Source organism: Alligator sinensis, unplaced genomic scaffold, assembly GCF_000455745.1.
Source record: "Alligator sinensis unplaced genomic scaffold, ASM45574v1 scaffold193_1, whole genome shotgun sequence".
In the NCBI taxonomy this organism is placed as follows: domain Eukaryota; kingdom Metazoa; phylum Chordata; order Crocodylia; family Alligatoridae; genus Alligator; species Alligator sinensis.
In genome coordinates this window covers 595036-619948 of record NW_005842199.1, presented here as the reverse complement: position 1 = coordinate 619948, position 24913 = coordinate 595036, and positions in this window count along the sequence as shown.

The window sequence follows — 24913 nt, the reverse complement described above, 5'->3', positions numbered from 1 at the left end:
CATCCTCCATCTTTTGTAGGCCTTTCTTTTTAGCCTCAGGAGGTCTGCTAGGTCCCTGGAGAGCCAGGGGGGCTGCTGTGCCCTCTTGCTGCCTTTCCTCCAAGATGGAATAGATTTAGCTTGTGCATTGAGGATCGCTACCTTGAGGAGCGACCACTCTTCTTGAACTCCCCTCTCCCTGGGGTCATGGTCCCTTAGGGCTCCACTGACAAGCCTCCTGAGCTTGTCAAAGTTGGCTTTCCTGAAGTCAAGGACTTCCATGTTGCTGACTGACTTGCCAGCTTTTCGGCGGATTTGTTGTCAGGCATTTGAATTTACCACATGGGTGTTAGTGAGGGGAGGCACTATGGTTACCAGTCATTTGCTTTGTTAAAGGAAATGTATTATGATTCTGGAGAAGCTGGGAGTTTTGGTTCTGAACACAAGGCAGGTGCTGTCCTGGCTTTCAGATCAGGACACTTACACTCTCCACCAGCTGGTGAGAAGACATTTTAAAAAAAGTAAGACTGTTGTTTCAGATGTGGATGCTCAATGGCAGGCAGATTTGGTGGATATACAGCAGTTTTCCAAACACAACCACAAGTACATTAAGTACATCTTAATGGTGATAGACTTCTTATCAAATCATGCTTGGGCCACTGGTCTAAAAGACAAGTTGAGGGGGTGAAATATCACAGGCCTTTAAACCATTTATGCAGGAGGTCGCATACCTCGAAAATTACAGACTGATTGAGGGAAAGAATTTTTAAATAAGCCTTTAAGCAAACTGTTAAAGCAGTATAATAGTCATCATTTTGTTATGAATAATGAAGTGAAAGTGGTAGAGAGGTTTAACAGAATATTCAAATTAAAGATGTGGAGGTATTTTACAGCATTCATCACCTTTTGCTACATTGATGTGTTATCAGGGTTTATAAAGAGCTATAAGCACAGCTTTCATAGAACTATCTATGCCAGATCTGCTAATATGAACTCCTCAAACTCTCCACAGGTGTGAAAAACCATGTACAGGGGCTATTTTAAAATAAAAGATGCAGTGCCCCATTCAGAAAAAGAGACCACATGAGGGTGTCTAAAACCAAAGGGAGATTTGAAAAATGTTATGAACAAACATTCATTGATGAGATTTTCATAGTGGATGAAGTTGTTAGACATGTACAGACCTCCATATACTACCTAAAAAAATACAAAGATGAACTTATCATTGGTGTGGGGGGGAAGTTACCTAGAAGAAATACAAAAAGTGAACCCAAATAGGATAGAGTTTACAGGATTGAAAAAGTACTAGCAGCAAAAGGCAAGAGGAGAAAGAAGTGGTTACTGGTGAAATGGTTGGGGTCACTGGCTAAATTTAACAGCTAAGTGAAAGCATCCCAAGCTGGTAATGCATAGGGGTTAAAGAAAAATCATTACCTCTGCTGGAAGGATGAGTTGAGTAACATTGGCATTTACATAACCTTGCCCAGCAACACCAGAGCCAGGATTTTCCTGCAGACTGCCAGTTCAAACTTTACCATACAGCTGGTTAAAACTTTGGATCTCTGGGGAGCTGGGAGGTAGGCTTAAGAGAAATACAATACCCACACAGCTGGAACAACATTAATGAAGATGCCCCTTTCAAAATTGTTTCCAGTACAAAGAAATCCTGCATCGGGGGTATTATTCAACCATTATAGAGTGTCTGGGTCAAATGATCTTATTGCCACACCCTCTACCCTGCCCCAATTAGTTATGATCTATGATCACATGAGTAGAAAAGTGAGACTTAAAGCTGATGATAACTCATAGATTTTTCTCTAGTGGAGGTGAACTAGCCTATGTTTTGAGGTTTCTGGCGATGTCTGCCATTAAAACCCCCACTCCCCGACCAATATTACTGGAGGATTAAATTAATTGTATCTCTGCACAGACATTGTAGAATATCAGCTTGTCAGGGACTTTTCAGTTCCCTTATTATGCTGCGTCCTTGCCTGCGGAAGCAACAATGAGTTTGTCACCATCACATATGACAAGCTGCATTATGTCCCCATGAGTCAGTATCACATCAACACAACAAGCATTGAAATCAAGACAGATCAGAACAACATCTCATTTCACTTTGGTAAGGTGATTGTTAAGCTTCACCTACAACCCTGGAAGACTTTGGGATTTTAAAATAAGTAAAAGCACAATGGTGGTGGTAAAAAAAATCTATGTGGACTCTCTCTTGTACAGAAATTATTATAAAGCCCAGTCATAAAGCTCATGGTCTCTCCAGTTATCAAGGGGTGCCCATAATGTATGGGGCTGGGGTGAGAAGCATATTTTGCAGTCTCTTTAGAAAAGCCATCCTTCTTTTGAAAACGGGTCTGGAGATTATTCAAGTCAATGTTTAAAATATGGCTCAAAACATAGCCAAAGATATAATCAGTCACATCTCCCAAGCTGTTCTGGATAAGGTGGGCAAGTCAGCGAAGCAGGAGGAGTCCAGTCTCATGCATATTCCAAGGAGGAGCCTTAAAAGAAAGAGAGAAGCGTCACGCCCCTGGGGTACAGGGCCTCCCCAACTCTTTAAAAGAAAGAAGGTAAGTTGGTTGGTCAACTCTGCCATCAAGAAAAATGCACACCAACAAGCAAAATCAGAGGTGCAGAGGAGAACACAAGAAGTGAAGAATGAGTGGTGGATTCAGAAATCAAAAGAAATCCAACATTTTGCTGACATCTGTGACACTCATGGCTTCTTCAGTGCTACCAAAGCTGTCTACAGCCCTAGCACTGAAGGCCTTAATCCTTTAATATCAAAGGATGAAACAACACTCCTGAAAGAGAGCGAATCTATCAATGCTCAATGCAAAGAGCATTTCCAGGACCTTCTGAATCATGACTCACCTGTCAATGAAGTAAGATCAACAACTTTCTGCAAAAAGTAATCAGAGAAGAACCCAGTTTGCTGCCTACCCTGGCAGAGGTCAGGAGTGCCTTTGGGAAAACAAAGACTAACAAGGCAGCCAGTGTTGATGGAATAACTGCAGAGATTTTCAAAGGAGGAAGAGAACATCTTACATGTCAACTTCATGTCCTCATCCTTAAAATCTAGAAAAAGAAAGAAATCCCAGATGACCTAAGGGATGCCTTGATTGTTACCATCTTCAAGAATGGGGACAGAGCTGACTGTGGAAACTACTGAGGCATGTCTTTGTTGGCCACTGCTGGGAAAGTCATCACCCATATCCTTGCTAGCCACCTTCTCCCATTTGCAGAAGAAATTCTTCCAGAATCTCAAAGTGGCTTCAGACCATCTTAAGGAACTGTGGACATGATCTTTACAGCACGACAAATCCAGGAGAAGTGGTGTGAGCAAAATCAACTTCTCTATTTGGCCTTCATTGACCTCTCTAAAGCCTTCAATTCTGTAAAATGCAAAGTCCTATGGAAAATCCTGTCCAAAATTGGCTGCCCAAACAAGTTCATCACTGCTCTGAGATTTCTCCATAACAACATGTCAGCAAGGTTTCTCAGCAACAGGAATCAAATAGGACCATTTGAGGTAAAACTTGAGTGAAGCAAGGTTGCGTTATTGCTCCAACTTTGTTTTCCATCTTCATCTCCATCATAATTCATCTCGCTGACAGAAAACTCCCACCTGGAATTGAAACTGTGTATAGATGGATGGAAGACTCTTCAACCTCAATAGACTCAAGTCCAAAACAAAGACCACAACAATATCCAAAATGGAGCTCCAGTATGCGGATGACAATGCTGTCATTGTTCAATCTGAAGCAGACCTCCAAACCATTCTTAATGTATTCGCAGAAGTCTATGAGAGTATTGACCTAACTCTAAACATCAGGAAAATGCAAGTCCTTTACCAACCTGCTCCAAATGGAGAAACAAACCCCTCTCCATTCAAATCAATGGAAAATTGCTGAAGAATGTGGATCACTTCACATACCTTGGAAGCTATCATTCATCAAAGGCAGACATCAACGTGGAAATACAACACCACTTGAAATGTGCGAGCACAGCCTTTGGACATCTAAGTAAGAGAGTATTCTTAAATTATGACATCCTTGCTGAAATTAAGCTCTTGGTTTATCAAGCTGTTGTCATTCCAACTCTGCTGTATGGCTTGGAAACTCGAACCACATACAGAAGACATCTCAAGAGCTTGGAAAGGTACCACCAACAGTGCCTTTGCAAGATCCTTCGGATTAGCCGGGAGGATAGATGCACAAACATCAGCATCTTGGCCAAAACAAATTCCTACAGCACTGAGGCCATGATCATTCAAAACCAGCTTTGCTGGACAGGTCATGTTGTTCGCATGCCTGACTCCCACCTTCCAAAGAGAATCTTTTTCTCACAGCTGAAAGAAGGTCAGCAAAGTAGCAGAGGGTAAAGAAAGTGCTTCAAGGATACCTTGAAAGCAAACATGAAGAGATATAACATCAACATTTGGGAGACCCTTGCTCAGGACCAACCAAAATGGAGGAAGACTCTTTGGGAGGGACCTCAACACTTTGAAACAGCTCATTGACAGGCAGAAGAGGAAAAGAAGAACAGGCAAAAAGAACATCAGAACGTCCAATGCAGCAACACAGTGCCCATCCGTCCTGGAAACACCTGTCCTCACTGCGACAAGACATATGGATCTAGAATTGGGCTATGGAGCCATCTGCAGACTCACTATTAAGATCCTCGGAAGACAATCTTATTAGTTTGCGAGTGATCGCCAATCATCATCATAGTGAGGAGGGCTTTAAGCTAAGTTCACCAGAGGATGGACACCAAAAGCCTGAGGTAAGTGGAGAAGTGGGTGACCTGGAAGAAGCACAGGCAAGAGGGGGCAACAAGGGAGGCATCCTGAGAAAGTAGGGCAATCAACTAGTTACCTCAGGTGTCTGTATGTGAATGCACAGAGCCTGGGAAACAAGCAGAAAGAATTGGAAGTCTTTGGACAGTCATGGTACTATGACATAATCGGAATAACAGAGACTTGGTGGGATAGCTTACATGACTGGAGCACTGTCATGGATGGGTATAAACTGTTCAGCAAGGACAGGCAGGGGAGAAGAGGAGAAGGAGTTGCACTGTATGATTGCTCAGAGCTCCAGTATGAAACTGGAGATAGGCCTATTAAAAGTCTCTGGGTTAGGGCCAGAGGGGAGAGCAACGAGGGTGATGTGGTGGGGTTGGCATGCTACAGACCACCAGACCAGGAGGCTGTGGTGAATGAGACTTCTTTCAAACAGCTAACGATCACAGGCCCTGGTTCTCATAGGGAACTTCTATCACCCTGACATCTACTGTGAGATCAATACAGCAGTGCACAGGCAATCCAGGAAGTTTTTGGAAAGTATTGGGAACAACTTCCTGGTGCAAATGTTGGAGAGGCAAACCAAGGGCCATGCTCTTCTTGACCTGCAGCTTACAAACAGGGAATAATTGGTGGGGAATGTAATAGCAGAAGGCAACTTGGGCAGCAGCAACCATGAGATGATTGAGTATAGGATCTTGAGGAAAGGAAGAAAGGAGAGCAACAGAATAAGGACCCTGGACTTCAAAAAAGCAGACTTCAGCTCCCTCAGGGAACTCATGGGCAGGATCCCCTGGGAGGCCAGTCTGAGGGGGAAAGGAGTGAGGCCAGGAGAGCTGGCTGTATTTTAAAGAAATCTTACTAAGGGTTCAGGAAGAAACCATCCCAAAGTGCAGGAGGACTAGCAAATATGGCAAAAAAAGCAGTTTGGCTTAGTAGATAACTCTTCAGTAAGCTAAAAGTCAAAAAGGAAGCTTACAAGAAGTGGAAATGTGGACAAACAACTAGGGAGGAGTATAAAAGTGTTGCTCAGGCATGCAGGGCTGAAGTCAGGAAGGCCAAAGCACAACTGGAGTTTCAGCTAGCAAGGGGAGTGAAGAGTAACAAAAGAGGTTTCTACAAGTATGTCAGCAACAAGAAGAGGATCAGGGGAAATGTAGGTCCTTTACTAAATGGGGGAAGCAACCTAGTGACAGAGAATGCAGAAAAGGCTGAAATACTCAATGCTTTTTTCACCTCAGTCATAGATTCATAGATGCTAGGGTCAGAAGGGACCTCAATACATCATCGAGTCTGACCCCCTGCCTAGGCAAGAAGGAGTGCTGGGGTCAGATGACCCCAGCCAGATGCCTATCCAGCCTTCTCTTAAAGACCCCCAAGGTAGGGGAGAGCACCACCTCCCTTGGAAGGCCATTCCAAATCCTGGCCACCCTTACCATGAAGAAGGTCATCCTGATGTCCAGCCTAAATCTGTTCTCTGCCAGTTTGTGACCATTGTTCCTTGTGCCATGGTGAACATAGAATCTCTGATTCCTTGTTGCATCCCCCTGATGAATTTGCAGGCAGCCACAAAATCACCTCTCAGCCTTCTCTTGCGGAGGCTGAAGAGGTCCAGATCCCTCAGTCTCTCATCATAGGGCTTGTCCTGTAAGCCCCTAACCATAAAAGTGGCCCTCCTCTGGACCCTCTCAAGTCTATCAACATTCTTCTTGCAGTATGGCACCCAAAACTGGATGCAGTACTCCAACAGTGGTCTGACCAATGCCACAAAAAGGGGAAGTATCACCTCCTTGGATCTATTCGTCATGCATCTGCTGATGCATGATAAAGTGTGGTTAGCTTTGCTGATGATTTTGTCACACTGACGACTCATGTTCATTTTGGAGTCCACTATGACTCTGAGATCCCTTTCCGCTTCTGTGCTGCTGAGAGGGTCACTTCCCAGCCAGTAGATGTTCTGGATCTTTTTACATCCCAGGTGCAGTACTCTGCACTTGTCCTTGTTGTACTGCATCCTATTGTGTACTGCCCACTTTTCTAACCTGTCCAGGTCTGCCTGCAATCGTTTCCTACCCTCCAGAGCGTGCACTTCACCCCACAATTTAGTATCATCCACAAACTTGGACAGAATACACTTCATACCCACATCATCCAAGTCACTGATGAAGATATTGAAGAGTACAGGTCCAAGGATCAAACACTGAGGGACCCCACTACCCACATCCTTTGAGGTCGATACCGACCCATCTACTACCACTCTCTGGGCGCAATTAAGCCAAGTTGCCACCCACCAGACCGTGTAAACATCTATGTCACAGCCTCTTAATTTATTTATGAGAATGGGATGAGATGCCATATTGAAGGCCTTGCTGAAGTCCAAGAAAATGACATCTACCTCTACTCCTGTTGGTCAGGCATGATCTACCTGTTATAAATCCATACTGGTTTCCCTGCTGCATTATTTTTCCTGCTGGACTCCCACAAATATGTTCCTTAATAATCTTTTCAAAGACTTTTCCAAGCATGAAGGTGAGACTGGCTGGTCTATAATTACTCGGATCCTCCTTCGTCTGCTTCTTGAAAATAGGGACTACGCTGGCTCTTTTCCAGTCCTCTGGGAACTGACCGGAGTGCCACAAGCGCTCAAACAGCCATGCCAGTGGTTCTGCTATGACACTGGCCAATTCCTTCAGTACCCTCAGATGCAGCTCATCTGGGCCTGCTGACTTGAACACATCCTGTCCATGCAAGTGACTCTGCACCAAGTCACTGTCAACAGTTGGTGGGCTGGTGTCCCCCTGATGCCCATCTAAGAACCCATCAGGAGATTTATCTTGAGCCCTGTTCAGGAACACTGAGGCAAAAAACTCATTGAATAGCTCAGCCTTGTCCCCCACTCTGTCACTAATTGCTCCTCCTTGTTCAGGAGGGGTCCTATACTGCCCTGCACCTTCCTTTTACTCCCTACATACCTTAAAAAAAGACTTTTTGTTGTCTTTAATTTGTGTTGCCAGCCTCAGCTCTGTAGTTGCTTTGGCCTTTCTAACTGCCTCCCTGCAAGTACAGGCCAAGTAGGTATACTTCTCCTTGGTACCTTCCCCCTGTTTCCACCGCCTATATGCCTTCTTTTTTGCCCTTAGGCTCCCCTGGATTTCCCTCTTTAGCCAAGGAAGTTTTTTGGCTCCTTTCCCCTTGTACTGGGATAGTCTCCCTCTGTGCCCAAAGGATCGTTTCCTTTAGGAACAACCACCATTCCTGGACTCCCACCTCACCAATACTCTTCTCCTGCAGTGCATCATTGACTAGACTCCTAAGCACACTGAAGTTAGCCTTCCTAAAGTCAAGCACTTCCACCCTACTAGTTACCTTACCCACCCTATGCTGTATGGTGAATTCAATTGATTGGTGGTCACTGTCCCCAAGGTGACCATGAATCTGCAGCTCCCCTCCCAAGCCCTCCCCCATAGCCAACACCAAGTCCAGTAAGGCATTCCCCCTAGTGGGACCGTATACCTCCTGCATTAGGTGAAGGACCTGCACGCAGGTTAAGAACCTATGTGAACAGTTGGATTTGTCTGACTGCTCCTACCAGCAGATGTCAGGGTAGTTTAGGTCCCCCATGACAGCCATGGTCCTAGACTGTACGGCCTCTGAGAGCTGCCTCAAGAATTCCAAGTCTAGCTTTTCCTCTTGGGGTGGTGGTCTGTAGCAGACCCCCACCACTAAGTCCCTTTCCCCACAACCTCCATGTATCCTAACCCACAATGCCTCAACTTTCTCCTCCTCTGATCTCATTTTGATCAGGGTAGATGTATAATGCTCCTTTACACAGAGAGCAACTCCACCCCCTTTCCTCCCTACTCTGTCCCTTCTGTACAACCTGTAGCCCTCAATGTGTACTGCCCAGCCATGGGTAGGGTCCCACCAGGTTTCCGTTAGTCCCACTAAATTGAAGTTATTATCTGCAAGCAGGAGTGTGAGTTATTCCTGCTTGTTCCCCATGCTCCTAGCATTAGTATAGAGGCACTTTAACCCTCTGGTCTTCACAGGCAAGATCAGCTGCCAGACTACTGCACCTGGCAGCACAGTTTGGGAAGGAGGTGAACAGCCAACAGTGGCAATAGAACAGGTTAGGGACTATTTAGAAAAACTGGACATGTACAAGTCCATGGAGCCAGACCGGATGCACCCAAGGTTGCTAAGGGACTAGGCTGATGTGATTGCAGAGCTACTGGCCATCATTTTTGAAAACTTGTGGCAATCACAAGAGATCCTGAATTATTGGAAAGGGGCAAATACAGTGCCCAGCTTTAAGAAAGGGAAGAAGGAGGATTCAGAAAACTACAGACTGATCATCCCGTCCTCAGTTCCTGGAAAATCATGGGCCAGGTCCTCAAGGAATCCATTTCTAAGCACTTGGAAGAGAAGAAGGTGATTAGGAACAGTCAGCTTGGATTCACCAAGGGCAAGTCATGCCTGACCAACCTGATTGCCTTCTAGGATGAGATGACTGCCTCTGGATTCAGAGATCAGTGGATGTGTTATTCCTTGACTTTCATGAGGCTTTTGATACTGTCTCCCACAGCATTCTCACAAGCAAGGTAAGAAAGTACAGGTTGTATGAATGGACTGTAAAGTGGGTAGAAAACTGGTTGGATCATTGGGCTCAGCAGGCAGTAGTGAATGGCATAATGTCTAGTTGGCAGCAAGTATCAAGTAGAGTGCCCCAGAGGTAGGTCCTGGGGCTGGGTTTGTTCAATATTTTTATCAATTACCTGGAAAAGAGGAGAAAGGTCCCTTCAGCAAGTTTACAGATGACACCAAGATGGGGAGAGTAGTAGATATGCTGGAAGGTAGGCTAAGATCCAGAGAGACCTCAACAAATTGGAGCAATGGACCAAAAGAAATTTCATGAGGTTCAATAAGGACCAGGGCAAAGTCTTGCACTTAGGATGGAACAATACCATGCACTGGTACAGGCTGGTGCCTGACTGGCTAAGTAGTAGCTCTGCAGAAAAGATCCTGGGGGGTACAGTGAACAGGAAGCTGAATATGAACCAACAGTGTGCCCTTGTTGCAAAGAAGGCTAACAACATACTGGGCTGCATTAGTAGGAGCGTTGCCAGCAGTTTGAGGACAATGATTATTCCCCTCTATTCAGCACTGGTGAGGCTACATCTGGAGTACTTTATTTGGGTTTGGGTCCCCCACTATAGAAAGGATGCGGACATATTGGAGAGTCCAGTGAAAGGCAATAAAAATGGTGATGGGGCTGGGGCACATGACTTCTGAGGAGAGCCTGAGGAAACTGGGCTTATTTAGTCTAGAGAAAAGAAGACTGAGTGGGGATTCAATAGCGGCCTTCAACTACCTGAAGGGTGGTTTTGAAGAGGATGGAGCTGGACTGTTCTCAGTGTTGGCAGGTGACAGAACAAGGAGCAATCATCTGAAGTTGCAGTAAGGGAAGTTTAGGTTAGATTTATGAAAAACTTTTCACTAGGAGGGTAGTAAAGCACTGGAACAGGTTACCCAGAGAGGTTATGAAGTCTCCATTCTTAGAAGTTTTTAAGACCCAGCTAGACAAAGCCTTGGCTGGGATGATCTAGCTGGGGATGGTCCTGCTTTGAGCAGTGGGTTGGACTAAATGACCTTCTGAGCTCCCTTCCAACTCTAATTTTCTGTGATTCTATCATTGTCAGAGCAACAACTGTTACCTTTACTGTGCTTTCATTGAATCAATTCTCACCTACAGCAATGATACTCTTGCCACACAGTTTTTCACCAGCCTGTTTTACAAAGACATCCCTGGACATCATGAAGCGGTCATGCAGGCTAATGGTAATCATGGGTTTAGGAGACAGGCAAACCTGATGGCCCAGAGCAAAAAGTTAGAGCTGCTAGCCATCTCCCTAGAGATTTCATTTTTTCAAGAAAAAACTTTTGTTGAATGGCGGGGATGTGAAAATTAAACTGACTCGCAGTAAAGAGTCCTTCTGTTTGATGGGTGCCCCAGCAACTGGGCAGTGTAAACTATAAATCACATCCACCTCTCTTTTTGTGAAAAAAAGTGAGGATAGCTCCAGGCATCTGTCGGAGCCATGTGGAGGCATTGCTTATGGCCAACACTAAATATCCTATAGGCTGTGTGGGAATGAAAGTGTTTAGCGTCCTCACTGGCAGCTGGGTCAGTAATCAGCAGAATCTATTTTAGGACAGCTGTCCAAACTTATCATCATCAAGTTCGTGGATGATGATGTCTTTATCAGGAGCTATGCTAAGGACCCGTTTAACTTTAAACATTGCAATATTAATTTTGTTGTCCTCTACATCAATGGAGAACAAACCCCAACAAAACTGCTACAACCAGATTTTGCAAATGGTAACTGCATGAGAGAATACATGCACTTATCGCAGACAGCCAGCAAACATATGAGAGACCACTTCCTGTGGTTAATCAACCCCGAGGAGTTTGCCAGGGGGCTACGCCTTGTTTGCCTTTGACCTGACTCCTGACCAGGCATGTGCCAACCATTATTCGCTGATTAAAACTAGGAACCTGAGAGCAGAAATATGTTTTGCCAGGGCTTTACCCACCATGGGTAGCATGATCGTGCATAGGGTCTTTGACAATATCATTGAAATAAATCAGAGAAACATCCTGTTTGACTACATGTGAAGATGGACACCAAACAGCTCTCCTGGGTTTTATCCGCAAACCCTTATGCCAAAGAGACTTTCTTAGGTGTGTTCCCCTGTGACTGGCTCCCTGAGACTCGGGTGTCTCGAAGACCCCTGAGCTTGGTGGTCAACACACGCCTGCATAATCAACCTAGAAAATGCTCGCTTTCCTCAAAGCATTATGGTCTTTTTAAACAAGAACACTACCAGCACCACTTTTCAGACAAAACAGTCATTAGACCCCTGCTCTGTCACCTGCGGGTACCACTGTGTGTTTTTTCTGCACCACTGTAACAAGGGACTATCATTTGAACAGATTTTAAAATTGTATTGCGATGATTTAGTACAAACTGACCGTATGGTGATGCAGTTTGTAAAAAGTAAATATAAAACTTTCTGTGTGGCTGGGCCCACTCAAAACATGTTTCACCATGCACAGAGATGCGTTTCTGGCTATGACTTTTCCGAACTGAAATTTAGCATTGTCTAAATAAAGCACTTTCCTGTTGCTGTTTAAAATATCTGTGTGTGTGTGCGTGTGTGTGTATGTGTGTGTTTTCCTTTTACCCCATTTCATTTTTTTAAAAAACCACTCTGTAGACAAAATTGTGAAGCAGTATAGAACAGTTTACTTAAAGTGTAAAACTTTGCGTGGTGAGCCATCTGTTTTTAGAGAGAATTTTTTACTACTTAGGCAGTGAGGCTGTTGTTTCTTAGTCCACAGTAGATGTTTTCAGGTGTTCCAGAAGATCCCAATTCATGGCATTGCCTGTGACAGCATGTTTAGCTCAGCCATAGCTTTCATGAAGATACCCCAACTTTTAGGCATGTGCCTACTAGATCCAGCTCCCCGAACAACATTGAGCATGTTAGAGCCCTTAACAACCATTCTGTTGTATACAAAACCTCCTCAATCATCCCAAGAAGGAATAGGCTTGTGCTGGCTCAGCTTGCTGAGCAACTAGCATTTTTCCTATATCAGGTATGCACATTATCTAACACTTCCCAAACGATGGGATCGGGATTTGTCAGTGTTTCTAGGGGCTTTGCGGTTTCTAAGGTGTTCTGTTCTGGCAGAAACAGGGTTAATTTCCCTCTATCCAGGTCATCTTGCTTTACATATGTCAGGTATTTTTGAAGCACAATGGCATACAATTTGCTCCGTCTGGTGGCTGGGTATTTTTTCCACCTGCTTCATCACTGTTTAGTCAAAAGTCCCATGATAAGAGGGATAGCAAAACTTAATGGGGCCAATAAATCCCCCAGACTATTTCACCAGCTGTTTCTGTCTTTTAAGAAACAGTCTTTTATTACTTAGGCTTTTTATGATTTTGCATCTCTTTTTCAGCATGTGGATTTGGTGGGGTGTCAAAGGGATGCTTCCTTTTAAGGTGTTCAGAGCAATTTCTGAAATGGCCACTACTAAATTGTCAGAGGACAAGCAGAGTATAGCTTTTCTCTGCTGGGGAGACGATTGAATAAGCAGTTTTAAGAGAGCCAAATTTCTCTTAACACAGTTAGACATGTTTCCCTTCTGCGGGCTCAGGAGCTAAAAAGAGAATGTCACTCCATCATGTCTTTTTATTCCCGCCCGCTGATTTTTTTTTAAAGTGTAAACAGCCGGCTGGTCAGGAGGGAAAAGCCTAGTTCTTAATCTAAGTCTCCAGGGTAGAAGTGTTTACATATACCACCAGATACCCGTAAGGTTGTTTAGTGGCATCCTCAAAATCTTCTAGAAAGAACAGGGCCTTACCTGTGTACATCTGCCTGGCCAGGGATACCACCTGTAGCTTATCCCTGGGATTTTTAAACATAACCATGTATTTTGTGGTAAGGGTAATGGTGCCAGTCCTTCTCCCCTGACAGAAAACATTTTAGACTATATCCATAATACTTCGATTCCTGTGATATACATACTTGGTAAAGGGTTTTGGTTGTAGCTGTGTTGATCTAAGGACATGGCAGGCAGGGTTCTTTGAGTAGATGTGATATTCTCAAAGCACCTTGCCTACATGCCTGGTAAAGGCAGTGGCGATGCGTAGGGGGTGCACGGGGTACATGTGCACCCCCTGACAGCACCGGTGCACCCCCTGACCAGCCGCGCTTGCCACTAAGGCGATGGGCTTGGGGGGGGGGCAGGCAGGAGCGCTGGTGCTCCCCCTGCAAAAGCCAGCTGCAGTGATTGCAGGATCTCCCACAGGGGACCCCCCATGGTCAGCAGGATCAGCTGCGGGGGGACCCCCCCTGCCCAGGTGGTGGGACTGGTTACCCATGAATAAAGGCTTTCTCAGTTTCACCACTCTCAGAAGCAGAGTCCATCAAATCATCTACCACAATCACATTTACTTTATTAGGAGGAAACAAGTGGTTGTTGTTGAGACTGTCCAGCAACCCCTCCGCAGATTTGATAAAAGGATAGTTACAAAGCAGTTCTTTATACAAAGGTTGCCCACAACTATAGCACCACATAATATTCTCAGGTGTAACAGACACCGTTCTATCAGCATGATTCAAAAACTTTTTTATAAAGTAACTTTTCCCAGTTTCTAGGCCCTGCCAAAAGCACAGAAAAGGGATGCTTCCAGTGCATATCCATGTTCAAAAACCATAGGGGAGGCAGTTAAAGTTTTCTTTGAGGACCCTATTGTCATAAATGATCTGCATTTTTTCATGGCCTTGGTTTCTGTTCTTGATGATAGAGAGTCATAGAGAGCTGCTATATTGCGATTGTTTTGGGGTGTCCCCACTGGGGATTGCCCTCTAATCTAGAATGAGATCTCTCAAGGTTTCAAAGTTTACTTTTTCACAGTTGGTCACATTCAGGGTAATCCCTTTAACTTTCAAGCAAACCTTTCCCCTGGATAGTTTGTACACATAGCTTTTTGGACCAGCTGACACAAACTCCATGCAGTGTTCATCTAGTGGGATTTCACTTATGAGCTCACCTCAATAATTACTTGGGATCTGAGTTTTCTGTTCGCCTTGGGAAAATGCAGTAAAATGCAGATTTTCTCATTTTAAGGAGAAAAAAAAATGCAGATTTTCTCCTGTAAAGGAGGAAAACAGGGCAAACAAAGGGTTTCCCTTTGTAAATTGGCAGAGTTCCAGCCTGCAAGGGGCTGGGGGGAGAGAGAGGAGGGTGATGGGGCGGGGGGTGCTGGTGGGGAGGGATTGAGGCCGCCATAGTGAGGGAGGGAGCTGGGCAGGGCTGGAGCTAGGGCACTGCCCAGCCAGGGTGGTGCATGGAGCCTGGGGTTTGGGGCCCAGGGTGTGAATGTGGAGCTGCAGAGCCCAGGCAGGGAGCAGGATAGAGCCACTGGCAACTCATCCAGAGAGGTATGGGGGCATGTGCACCCCAGATTTGTGTGCAGGTTGGTGGCAGATGCAGGCTTCCCGCTGCAGGCCTGGGGTCCCCACACTTTTGCCCTCCCCACAGGGCCTCTGCAACTCAGGAGGCAGGACCTAGTAGGACCAGAGGGCTTGGTGCCACCACCAGGAGCTCCTTGGTGCCGTGGCGAGGTTCCCCCTGCCCACCCAACATCAGCAGGGGTGGCAGCATGGACTTGTGCCTCCCACTGCTGCTGGGTGGGCAGGGGGCACCTCACCATGGCGGCATGGGGCTCCCGGCAGTGGCACTGAGCCTCTCCACCGTGCTCTGCCCTACTGCATCAGGTCCTGCCTGCTGGGCCATGGAAGTCCCTAAGGGGAGGGCAGAAGGGTGGGGAGCCCCAAGGCCACAGCCACCAGCCTGCATCCACCCCGCCTACGGGCTTCACTGCAGCTGTGCCACCCATGAGGGAGGGGGAGCCGGGCTCCATACTCTGCTCTGCTCTGCCACAGCAGCCACTGCCTCCCACAGGCGGGGTTCGGGCACAGCTGGAGGGGGCAGGGGGCTGTGGACCCAGGCCCTTGGCTCCATAGCCCTGGCAGCTGTGTGCCCTCTCCAGCAGGGCTGAGGAGAGACAGGGGGCTGTGAGTGGAGAGTGAGGGACACCTGCAGGGCCAGGGTGAGGGGCACTGGCAGAGGCAGGGGGCTGCGGATCGGGAGTGAGGGACATCAGTAGGGCTGTGGGGCTGTGGCTTGGGAGTGAAGGGCAATGGCATGGGCAGGGCACTGGCATATCAGGGCTGCTCAGCACCACAGAGCAGTGGAGAGGGGCAGCTGCAGCTGGACCTGCCTCCTGGTGAGCAAAGGGGGTAGGGCGGGCTCTGATATTCCATGATAAAAACCCCAAATCAAACACCAAAATGTATAAGTATTTATAATTTATTTTATAATAGTGATTGAAGCACTGGTAGGCTTCCAAATTGCTTTAAACTTGTAAATATATCAAGAAAACATTGTGTTCAACTGATAGCTATATATATAGTGGTGTTTCATTTTAATGACAGAAAAACACAGACTTTGGGTTGTTAAATCAGAAAATTTCAGAATTTTAAAACAGAGAAAACCAGGATCCCTGGTAATCACCTAGTGGGGGGTTCTACTCTCCCTCATGGCTCACAAATATCATGGAGTCGGTGTCATAGAACAGGCCTTGCAACCTGTCCAGCAGCTCATACAACTCTAAGTGCACATAAGTGGTGGTAAAATAGGCTATAAAGATGTTAGTGTTACCCAAAAACATGTAATGCTCTTTGGTGTGCTTCCAAGACACTCTGGCCATCTCATCATTGATCAAGTCACAAAATGAAATTTCAGAGGTGGGAGAAAAGAGATAGCCAAAGTGTTCTTTGGGATTTCTCTCAATGGTAGTATTGGAGAAGTTGGTTCTCTGGCCAAACTTACCCCATAAATAATTTAAAAACAACTTTGTGAGCCTTGCTTTAATATGTTCTGGGTATAAAAACACAGCTTTTTGGAAGCAGTCGGTCAAGTATCTGTCTTATTTTTCTTTGTTGGTACACCAGGCATGATACTCCAAGATTTCCTGCTTCTATCAGAGGTGCAGTTCTACGTACAGTGAAAAAAGCATGCTAGACCTTTCAGCAAAATGCCAGCCTTCATAGATTTTTAGCTAATTCATACTCCTTTGTGATATGTTTGTTCAATTCAATTCTGGCATGCACTACAAGCCCAGGAGGGCCCTCTGCAAAGTGGTTGCACTTTTGCTGTCTTGTTCCGACGCACAGCGGGAATATGAGTTTCCGAGTCACTCTGACAGGTAGCATGGGGAAAAAAAGGCTTCATAGCAGGTGCAATTTCATCTTGGTAATTCCAAAATAGCTCAACAGGAGCCAAAGTTGTCATGAATGATTTCAGGGTGCCCAATAAGGTATTACTTAATTTTGCTGATGAAGGGATAAAGGCTGGTAAAATCATAATAGTGCATTTGTTCACCAGGTTTAGTTTGGTAATACAGATGGCATTAGTTCTCCACCCACAAAGAGCATCCCTAGGCATCAGAGGAAAAGGCATTTGGGTTCTGCTTAAAAAATCTGTGAGCTCCCCTTCCGATTCATACTCCCAAATGGAACGGGAAACCCCACTCTCTTGAGATAATTGGCCTTGTAAAGCATCAAAAATCTGTAGGTTATCCCTGTCAGTGGGTTCTGGTATTTTTTGTCATAGCAGATTACACAGCTGTGGAAAAAACAGCCATTAAATTCAAGGGCTGTAGGTTTCCCATCAATTTTGACATAGCCGTTTAAAAAAATAGGGGGTTACCTGAAATTCCCCACCCTATAAAACATACTGAATTTTAATATTTTCTTTCTTTGAGATGTACATTAGCAACTGAATAGACAGTAAAAACATAAACCTGTACATGACGTACAGATAGAGGTCAGTGTGGTGTATTGGAAAGGATCTATGCAGCGCTTTACCCCTTTGAGTTTATCATCTATTTTCACTGTGTCTACCTGCCGTGCCATTTTCATAATTTTGTTCCTGTAGAGGTGGCAGGCCTCTTTAAAATTTTTTATGTCCTGCTGGCAATAATAGGCCTTTTGCATGTGAAAGGTCTTATCATGGTTATCCCAATACCATTTCACAACCTGTTGTGTCACACCAGACATTATACCTTAAATTCCGTAGTATTCAACCTTCAGGAGAGACCCCACATAATTTTTGGTTTTCTGTCATGTTAAAAAAATGTGGAAGCCTCAGGAAGCTTACTAAGTTCCACTGGCAAAAATTTTAAAGAATCTGTGAAAAAGTAACTCGGCTGGTCACTTGTATATGCATGAGTTTACTGCCCTGGGTAATTAGCTTCATGCTCATTTTTTATTTCAATAACTGGCTAACAATGAAGTAGCCATCATAGCCTTTGGCATTGTGAGCTATGAAAGTGTCGTCCTGGAACTTTTTATCGATAAAGACCTTAATCAAGCCAGTCAGACACTCTTAGCTCTTAAATTTCCAAGTGTTTTTTTGACTTCTTGGATGCAGCTTTCTGAGGGGTTTTCTTCTCTGTCTTTGGCTCCACTGCAAAAATGCAATTGGGCACATGCATTCCTGTCTCCTGCATATGTTCAAAATCATAGGAAATGTAACATACATCTATTTCAGGCTTTGTAATCTGGTGCATAAAGCACAGGTGCTCGTTTACATCCAAGATTTCCCCATAACACTGCTTGCACCACCTCCCTTTGCACTTGTGCTTTTTGTTTATGTAAGAGTTACACTTATCACACAGTTTTAGTCAGACATTTGATCTGCTTTTTGGAGGCCAGACCTGTGTGCCTTTCTATGCATTCTTTGGATTGACAGACCAGTTTAAAGTTTTGGCACTTGTGTGCTCTCCCACATTGTCTGTGCAGTTCAGGCTCAGGCAAAGGCAATATTGGAACCTGCATGCATGAATGTTAACCTGTATAAGGGCTTCAAATGAGGCTACCTCAATGAACATGACTTTTTTTTGAGCTGACCACTTCAATCTCTCATGCAGCTGATTGGCACCATCTAGCAGTTCAGCATTTGTTACTCCTCTATGAGTTGTGAGAGCCAGCAGACTGCCTGCGAAACACAGGTTATTTCCAATGGTATTTAGGTCAATTAAATACTCCATATTTCTAGCAATGATCTGAGAATAGGTGATAGAGCTTATAATTCTACGAGACCCACCATCCATACCTGTTACAGTGACCACAATCAGCTGAAATGTCAATGCAAACAGTCATTCTCTCTGACTTCATAACAAGTTACTGATCCACTCTAAAAACAGGTCAGGGGACATCAGATTTAAATGAATAGCTTGAGAATATAAACAGTTCCTCATGATATCTTCCTGAATATATAACTGGGCATAGTTTTCAGGAGTGAATTGTTCTACCCCTCTGCTTATGGCTTCATATGCCCCATGTAATGGCACAAACTCCAGATTCACAAAATGAAACTCCTCTATATCTCACATCTCCAAGCCTAGCTACAGACCACTCTTACCTTCTCACCTGTACCATATGTTCACCAGTGTGGCAGGGCATCTTTGGTGCCTGCCACTTTAAGGGGCTTGAGCAGGCTGTGGAGCATCCAGCAGGTGTGGTTAGGCCCAATTAGGTAGTCAAATGAATGTAAGAAGGCCCCAGATTGGAGAAGGGCTGGGCAGCCTCAGTATAAGTCCATGCCCTAGTAGCTGAGCTGGCAGTTACACCCAGAAAGCCTGCAGACTGCAACTTCCCAGAACATCTGGAGGTCAGGGGAGGAACTATGGGGATGGAGGAGGGTCCTGGTCCTGAGTAAGACCTGAAATTGCACCCTGCTAGGGTTGGATGGTGTGGTGGGGCTGCCTGTGGCACAGCAGTCTCCAGGAAATAGCACATCTGTGCCTTTCCTTATGAAAGGTGAGTATGGGGCACTGTGTAGCTTCAACCCCACCACCTGGTGGGTAACCCCACAGAGGGGACAGATTAGGGTCCAGGCACATCGACAAACACCTGAGGCCTGAGTGGGCTGTACACAGAGTTAGCAGTCCAGGCATGTTGACAGGCACCTGAAGCCAAAGGGGCATAAGGCCAGAAGCCCGAGTGAGGGAGTGGAGTGAAAGCTGGAGGCCACATAGAGTAGGGTCTGTGGGGGCCTGAAGGACTGCACATAGGCTGGCCGAAGTAGTGGCAGCTGGAGGCTGTGTAGAGTAGGGTCCATGGGGGGCCTAAAGGACTGAGCATAGGCCAGCCAGAATAGAGGCTCCAGAGAGGAGCAGAGCAGAGGCTCCAGGGAGAGGGCATGTGGCCAAGGCACATCTGAGGATGCCTGAAGCCAAGTTTGGGCCAGAGGCCTAGTGTGGCCCAGCAATGAGGCTGGGGGAGTTGGAAGTGATTTTTGGATGCCATCTGTGAGGTATGGGACATGGTGTAGGGATGGTTTGGAGCTGTGTATTACACCCTTGGCATCAGGGCATTAAATGGGTAGCCTCCTATCTAGAAACTCTTTTAGTTGCAACAAAGGTGTGGCAGACAAGTCAGGTGGGTGGACTGCCCTAGACAGGTGGGTGGGCTGATGTCACGAGCAGCCCCGAGATGGCCCTCTGTCACAGCCAGGTAAAACATCCTCCACAGTATCAGAAGGATGGGGAGCATTTGAGGAACCTCCTAATAGGTCTTCTAAATCCTAGTCCCTGTGTTCTGACTCCTCAGACTCAGGAGGAGGAGGAGGCTCAGAAGGAGCGGGACCCTCTAAAGGGCCTTCTAAATCATATTTGCCACCCTGGCTCTTTGACTTTGCAGGCCCAGGAGGAGGGGGAGCATTTGAAGAACCCTTCAGTGCAGGGGTGGGCAAAATGCGGCCTGTGGGCCAGACATGGCCAGCCAGGCCATTCTATGTGGCCTGCGGGGCCCCTAAAAATTTAGAAAATTAATATTTATCTGCCCCTGGCTGCCTGTCGTGAGGCCCTCAATGGCTTGTCAAAACTCAATAAGTGGCCCTCCGCCCGAAATAATTGCCTGCCCCTGCTCCAACAGGTCTTCTAAATCACCGTCACTAGGGGATTTCTTATTTTTTCCTCAACAGGTGTTTAGCTTTCCTCACTCTCATCTTTAACCAGGGCCTTACTTTTTGCCCCACAAACTACTTGCTGTTTGGCCCCCCATTCTTTCCCCAGGGTTTATCACCTGCTCCCCTTTTATTATGCATGCCAAAACTGGTGTCCAGACCATACAGACCCTCCCCATCTCTGAACAAAATCTACCCTTCTGCTCCGACAATAATTGTGATCTTTCACAGCATTCTGTGCACTCGAATATATATGCCTGCCAGCACTAAAAAAAATCCCTTTTTTTTTTTCATAATAATTATGATTCAAGGCAAAATGGGCACCCACAACCCCCAAAGGCTGCCTCTTTTGGTTTTCACAATAATGATCTTTTAAAAACAGATGAAGAATCTCCTCCTCCTCCTTAGGCTTCTCTAAAGTGTATGAACAATCAGTTCTAGGTTTGTTATTCATGGGTTCCAGATCACCCCCATGGTGATCACCCCCATGGGCCCCAGATTTGGAGCTGTGAATCCTTGTGTTTCTACATGTGGTTCTCTCAGGGGTAGGTGGTGTATTTTCTTCTCAGAAACCATCTTTTCTTTTCTTTTTACCATGTCCTTCTAGTCTGTCTTTTTTGGCATTCTAATTCCTGTGTGTACTGATCCTCAGGCTGAGCATTACTGTGTTTTTCATAGTGTTTTTAGTAGCCACCAACCCAGCCCCCACCCTTCTGGTAATTTTAGGAATTGATTTTCCAAGGCAGAACTTCCTTCTTTGGGGGTTTTGTATGTGATCACTTAGGAAATATAAAATTTACATCTCAGCATTAAGAATTCACTTTCCACAAATGAATGCCTAAGCTTAATGCACTACAAATTTTAAAAAGCCCCTGTATCTCTACACTCAAAGGCCACATCCAGATGAGTAAGCACATGCCTGTTGCAGCATCTCAAAGCAGTTTGAGATGCCACAGGAGGCATACCACAAACAACAAAAAAATGTACCCTGCTCTGCAAATATTCTAAGTTTGATACTAAGAAATCCAGTCCTTGAGCACCAGTCGAAGGCTTCCCAGGAATGGCATGGGGATCACTGGGGCCTGGGAACAGGTGCAGAGACAGACCAGTAAGGGCTGGCACTGCTCAGAGCCACAAAGCAGCAGGCAGGACAGCTGCAGATGGATCCATGTCCTGGTGCTGGGACAGACCTGCTGCCTAGAGAGAGTGAGTGGGGGGCAGGCAGGGGCTGTAGGTCAGGAGTGGGTGGCAGTGGCAGGGCTATGGGTTGGGAGTGAGAGGCAAGGGCATCGGCAGGGGCAGGGCACCAGCATGTTTATGCTGCTCAGTGCCACAAAGCAGCTGTGGATCCAGCTGCAGCTGTCCCCACATCCTGGTGAGCAGGGGCAGAGGCAGCTCTGACTTTTCTATGTTAAAAAAAACAAAAGCAAATGCCTAACTGTATAGATATTTTAGAATTTATTTTATTATGATGATAGAGGCATTGATAGGCTTCCAAACTGCTTTAAAATTTTAAATATATTAATAAATCATTGCCCAACTAATATCTCTCTATATATGTATATAGTGGTGTTACATTTTAATCACAGAAGAATGTGGATTTTGGATATTTTAATGAGAGAATTTGGGGGTTTTTTATCAGAGAATTTGACATTTTTAAACAGGGAGCAGCAGGATCCCTGCTGATGAGGCAAGTGATGGATCCGGGGCAGGGGAGCCTGACCAGGGCCAACACTGGGGACCCAGCTGGAGGGCAGATAAGGTGGCTGACCGCCTGGCCATTTGGGACCAGGAAGACATGCTTTTACAGTTCAAAGTAGGCCACTGCAATAAGCACATCTTCCAGGCAGTAGCTGCCCAGATGGCAGAGTGGGGGCACCAGAAGACATGACAGCAATCATGACCCAAAAGCCAACTGTGCAGCCACGGCCCACTGGCAGCTGGCCAAGAGGTGCAGATGGCTCTGCTGCAGTGCCTATACCACAGCCCAGGAGGCCATGCAATCTCTGTCTGGGTCTAGCAGGCAGGCAGCCATGGGGCCACAGGTCCAAGGGTGCAGATGCTGTCACAGGTGGTATCAGGTCACATCCAGGCAGCAGCCCCACTGCCAGATTGCTGCAGTGGGTAGAAGGAACTGGGGCCACTCTAGGTTAGGGCTGCTTCAGCCGTCCAGCTGGCATAAGGGGCTAGTGTCCCCAGATACCAACTGGCTGGGGCTCAGAAGCTCCTGTCTATTTGTATCTTTCAGAGATCATGGGCCTTAAGACCCACCTAGTTAATTAATATCCCCCACTCTGTGGGGCCAAAGTTTGAAAGATACAACTGATACTTTTTTTTTTTGTGGGACAACTAAGGAAGAAAAGGGTAGGAGTAACATGAAGGTCAAAGGTTCAAAATGTGAAAAGAAGTTATCTGGAGGGGGACACTGAGCAGGGCCCCCTGGGCCACACCCACTGGTCTTCAACGGTATCGAAGGAGCCAGTACACACCGCCCACTGGTGCTATGCCCAGAGATGTGCACTGACAAGTGAGAGAAAAGCAGCCCCACAGTCTCTGGGCACCTTCCCAGCCAGGAGCCTCTGGCTGGGCACCTTCCCAGCCAGAGGCTCCTTTCTGGTCAAGTACAGGGCCCATTTGGCCAGGGCTAGGAGGAGCTTGACCAGGAGGTTCTGGGACTTGGCAGGGCCATGGATAGGGTGACCAAAAAAAAATAAAATAAAATAGTTGGGGGGTGAAATTCAACCATAACCTCAGGAGGAGGTTCTGGAGGACGGAGGTGGAGGGGCTGCAGCCTGGTGCACTCGAGTGTTATGTGCACCAGGATCTCCCTCTGCCTGCAGAAGGGGCAGGAGACTGGGGTGTCTGTGAAGCTCACCACATACACAACTGTGGCGATGGCTCCATGGAGGAGCTGCCGGCTGAGGTCCCCAGTGGCTCATGGGATGACAGTGGAGTACAAACTCAGCCACTGGGGTGCCCCAGCCATGCCTTTGCTGAGAAGGTCCCACCGCTTGGTGTCTGGGCAGGACGTTAGGGCAGCATGATGGATCATGCGGCACATGAGTGTGTAGAGGTGGTGGCAATGGACAGTGGAAAAGCAGACCAGTCTGGTGTCCTCCAAATGGCTTAGGTGGTGGAGCAGGGAGTGTCCTGGGCCCAGACAAGGTGGTGATCACTGAAAGGGGTTGGGCGGATGCCAGAGGAGTGGGCCTGGGCAAAGCGCAGCAGAGAGATATAAACCCGGTCCAACCAGGAGTGGTATGCCTGCTCCTCCCCCACCCTCACATAGGTGAAAGCAGGGGGTTCGATAGGGTGACAGTCATGCCAGACATTTACCAGGGAGTAGTCCATCAGGATTCCCCCTAAGGACACCCACGGTGGCCTGGTTCTGCTCCTTGCCTGACTGGTCTCACGCGTTAAAGTCCCCGCCAAGGACCAGGCACTTGCGAAGGTTGAGGGTGCCGATGTAAGTGGCCACCTGACGGAAAAAATCTACCAACTCTGGGTCCTTTGCAGGGGTGTACACATTTAGAAGTTTCAGAACCAGCCCCTGCACTTGGACCTGGAGGTGCAGCAGGCAGCCTGGCACCACCTCAGTGTCCTAGAGAACCTCCACCTGCAGGCCTGGGGAGAACAGGGTGGCTGCCCTGCAAGAGGTGGCTAAAAAAGACCCTGCCTCCCCACTCGAGCCACCAATTAGGCTTGTTGGCCAGAGTCATCAGGGTCTCCTGCAAGAATACCACAGGGTCCCCCCCTCTCCTGAAGAAAAGGCAGCATGATGGCTGCCCATTTAGTACCCCCTACTAAATGAGCAGAAACAATTGGTGATGGACAGGGGGGACAAGGCTGAACTCCTCAATGAGTTCTTTGCCTCAGTGTTTCTAAGTGAGGGGCACGACAAGTCTCTCACTGGGATTGTAGAGAGGCAGCAGCAAGGCACCAGATACCATGCGTAGACCCTGAGATGGTGCAGAGTCACTTGGAGGAACTGGATGCCTTTAAGTCGGCAGGCCCGAATGAGCTCCATCCAAGGGTACTGAAGGCACTGGCTGATGTCATTGCACAGCCACTGGCGGTAATATTTGAAGACTCATGGTACATGGGCCAGGTCCCGGAGGACTGGAAAAGGGCCAATGCGGTCCCCATTTTCAAGAAGGGGAGGAAGGAGGACCCAGGCAGCTATAGACCAGTCAGTCTCACCTCCATCCTAGGCAAAGTCTTCAAAAAAAATTATCAAGGCTCACATTTGCAAGAGCCCGGCAGGACAAATTATGCTGAGGGGAAACCAGCACGGGTTCGTAGCAGGTAGATCATGCCTGACTAATCTAGTCTCTTTTTATGACCAGGTTACAAAACGCCTGGATGCAGGAGTAGGGGTTGATGTTGTATACTTAGACTTCAGGAAGGCCTTCTATATGGTATCCCACACCATACTGGTAAACAAGTTAAGAGGCTGTGACTTGGATGACTACACAGTCCGGTGGGTGGCGAATTGGCTAGAGGGTCACACC